The following is a 4,257-nucleotide window of genomic DNA, read 5'->3' on the forward strand; positions in this document are numbered from 1 at the left end:
GAAATTGTACAAAGTATGTAGGGTGATTTAATACATATAGGTGACCTTTATGTAACAAAGCATTTCTGTATTTTCTCTTTGCATTAGTATTTAATTCATCTGGCTTTGTCTCTTGTGTCGTATGTTGTCGTGAATGCTTTTGAGACACGTATTTATATCAATAAAATATAGTTAAGCTGTTGAGTTTTGTTAATCTTGTAGCCCAGGCTCCTCACAGGTTACATATCTGTCCTGAGCATTAGAAACTCCACAGATGAGTGTTAGCATCGCAGTCATTTCAGGTTCTTTTTACGTTTTTTAGGATTATGTATGTATAGGGGTGTGTGTGCATAGGGATGCCGGTGCCTGTGGAGGCCAGAGGCATCATGTCTCCTGGAGCTGTAGTAATACTGTGAGTCATGGGTGCTGGGAACCAAATCAAGTCCTGAAAGACATATGCTCTTAGCCACTAAGCCATGTCTCCAGTCTGTTATGTCAGAGTCTAACATGGTCTGTTCTTTCAAATCCTTTGTTTGACTGTATGCCCATGAGAACTTTTCAGATCTTTCAAACTGTTTGACAGCAGGGCCAGGCATTCACTACACAGAGTGTAGAAATGTACACTATTGAACTTGATGTTCAAGAGCCTGCAACCCCTACATTTGTATGAAATGTAGTTCATTCTTTATAATTTCTAATAAATACGTTCAGAATGATAGTAACCTTTACTTTTGTGCTTTATATTTAGCACAAGGGTTTTTCAACTAGTGGACCCGTTCATTGTTAAACTTTCATTTTTTTCTCACTTGTTTAATGAGCTTCCTCCTGAAGACAGGTTGTGTGTGTGTGTGTGTGTGTGTGTGTGTGTGTGTGTGTGTGTGCGCACATGCATGCGCGTGCACAAAATGTAGAAACTAACACAGTTCTGGTGTGTAGATTTTAACTCCGCTCATATTCTGATCACTTGGCTTTCCGAATATTTCCAAGTTTTACCATATTCCTTACGTATGAAGATACTAACACTTGAAGAAGATGGATGGCCTCCTGGCAATAAGAGTAAGAAAAGAAGAACCTGGTAGCCAGGCAGTGGTGATGCACATCTTTTTTTTTTTTTTTTTCTTTCTACCACTGAGCTAAATCCCCAACCCCGGTGATGCACATCTTTAATCCCAGCATTTGAAAGGCATGGGTAGATGAATCTCTGAGTTCAAGGCCAGCCTGGTCTACAGAACAAGTTCAGTACAGCCAGGGCTACACAGAAACCTGGTCTTGAAAAACCAAAGTGAAGAACCTGGTATAGTGATGCGCTCCTGAAGCCCCAGCAAGTGGAAGGAAGAGGCAGATGGGCTTGAGGTCAGCCTGGGGTGTATAGTGAGTTCCAGGCCAGCCTAGGGATACATAGTAAGTCAGACATAACGCCTGCATTTCTGTAATGTAGCACTTGCGAGTTAGAAGAGGCAGGATCCAGAGTTCAAGGCAACTTCAGTTACACAGCATGTTGGAGCCCAGTCTGGTCTATATGAAATTCTGTCCCCACAAAATAGTTTTTAGTGGGAAATGAATTCTTTACATTTGTCTGCTGTTTGACTTTAAAATACTTGCATTTCTCCTATGCTACTTACATGCCCCTTTCCTACCCAAAGACTAAGATTTACTTGATACCTACCGAGTATCTGTATGCCCTGTATACTTGTGGGAGCTGTGAGTAGTACAGCAGTGAGATGTGGGCCATTGCCCTTTAGGGGTCAAAGGCTAGTAGAACAGGTTTGCACACAAATGGTCACATAGAAGCTTTCAGTTGCTTGTTGCTGCTGATACCACTTTTGGCCCTGGAGAAAGATGATTTAGGAGGACTTTGACCTGCTTCCTAAAGAACAGATAGGACAGTAGGCTCTACATCGGGTTATGTGAGCAGAACCCTACACTCAAGGCAAATGAGCTGAGTGTGCTGGTGAAGGTAATATGAGACCTTGCTAATCATAATTTAAGAGAAGTTATCTGAATTTCATGTTAAGCTAGTAATGAAACATCAGCTTGGCCACGAAGTTTCCTAGTCTGCTTTGTCCTACAGGTGATGGTGATGTCATCACCCCTGAGCACAGGCACTGTGATTGTTAGCACTGTTGTCATCTGTCTGGAGTGTAAGCACTATAAGGACAGGGCTCCTGTGACTTTAACTCTGAGCGTTCTAAGGATTGTCAGAAGTGGGTATACTATAAATAATTACATTTCGATAACACCTTTCTTTTGCAGGAAGTACTGTTTTTAAATCCCCAGTTGTACATGCTGGCATACATCTGTAGGCTTCCAGATGTAGGATTATCAGAGCCCAGGAGTTCAAGACCAATGGGTTCTATACTGAGATTCTGATAAAACACACACACACACACACACACACACACACACACACACACACATCCCTCTTCTCAGCATTTGTACTGATTTTATTGTATTTGGATTGCTTTAAAAAATAAAAATGTTCATTTAAAACAGAATCTGATTGCTCTGCAGCCTTATATAACTACCTATAAAGTGGCAATTCCCAAGAAACAGGCTAAGGGTTTACTACTCACAGATTGAATTGCGTCACCAAAAAAAGACAAGTTAGGGGTTGGGGATTTAGCTCAGTGGTAGAGTGCTTGCCTAGCAAGCGCAAAGCCCTTGGGTTCGGTCCCCAGCTCCGAAAAAAAGAAAGAAAAAAAAAAAAGACAAGTTGAAGTCTTAATTCACATTTAGTATCTGTGAATGTGGCTTTATTTGGAAGCAGAATTGTAAATGTAGTCAGTAAGACGGCATCATGTTATGGTCCACATAGCATTACCACAAAGAACAGAACAAACTTCCAGAGAAACAAGTTTTTGACAGATCACAAGTAAGTTTCAGTGGACAGAGAGGTACATGTATAATTCCAGCAATAGGGAAGCTATGAGAAGAAGATCACAGCATCATTGATGCCAGCCTGAGCTGCATAGTGAGTTTGAGGTTATCTAACTAGATATCTGGCTATTCGGGTTTGACATTAAGAGCTGTAATCCAGGCACTTGGGACACCGAGGCATAAGAGAAACCATATCTCAAAAACCATGGTGCAGTATGTCTTATCCCAGGAGCTCAGAGGTAGAGAATGTCTGTTGAGTTCAGAACCTCATCTACATATGGAATTCCAAGTCAGCCAGGGTAACAATGAGACCCTGTCGCAATTTTTTTCATATTTTTTTAAAGATGTATTCATTTATTATATATAAGTACACTGTAGCTGTCTTCAGATACTCCAGAAGAGGGAATCGGATCTCTTTACAGATGGTTGTGAGCCACCATGTGGTTGCTGGGAATTGAACTCAGGACCTCTGGAAAAGTAGTTGGGTGCTCTTAACTGCTGAGCCATCTCTCCAGCCCAATTTTTTTCATATTTAAGAAAGAGAAATGAAGTATCAATAGAAAAGTGAGGAATCCTAAGCAGAAAGCTAGCATTTGAAACTTGAGCCCACCATGGACAGATATGTGTCTATCTGAAGGCCAGGGAGTTGTTTCTTTTAACACTCTGGTCAGAAATAGTGCCTCCTTTTAAGATGAGTACTGTACCTAGCAGCCCCAACAAGGCTATATAAGAAGAGTTTCTTCCACAGGACTTAACCTACATGCTCTGAGCAACTGCGTCCTAGACGAGTATAGTGCACTGGGAGGAGGGCCTACATTAACTAGAATTCATAGAGGTGGGCTGTGCAAATTTAGCAAGAGGGAAAGTGAACTCCTCCACGGAGCATTCCCAAGTTAGGAAGTAGGAAGAAGAAAAGGACTCAAGTGGGTGTCCAATCACCAGAGAGACTTCAACCAGCAACTGATAGAGCAGAAACACAGACAGCCAAGCATCAAGTGGAGCTCTGGGAACCCCACAGAGGAAGCCAGAGGGTTCAAGAGCACCAAGAGAAAGAACATGGCCCACAGAATCAACTAAGCAGGACTATTAAGACTGAAGCAACAGTTACAGAGCCTGCATGGGTCTGACTTAGGTTCTCTGGGTGTCTCTGCTCTTCTACCTGTTCTTGGGACCTGTTTCCTCCTACTGAGTTGCCTTGCCAGCCTTAAACGAGGGTTTGTGCATAGTCTTATTGTACCTTGTTATGGTGTCTTCGGGTGATACCGTTGGGAGGGAGGCAGGCCTCTTCTTTTCTGAAGGGAAATAAGGGTTGGATCTGGGGTACATGGAGGTGAGAGGGTGATGGAAGAAGTGGCGGGAGGTGATTGATGCTCAGGGTGGGTGGGAGGAGTGTAAGGAGAG

The sequence above is a fragment of the Rattus norvegicus genome, chromosome 6, assembly GCF_021556685.1.
Source record: "Rattus norvegicus strain SHRSP/BbbUtx chromosome 6, alternate assembly SHRSP_T2T, whole genome shotgun sequence".
Classification (NCBI taxonomy): Eukaryota; Metazoa; Chordata; class Mammalia; order Rodentia; family Muridae; genus Rattus; species Rattus norvegicus.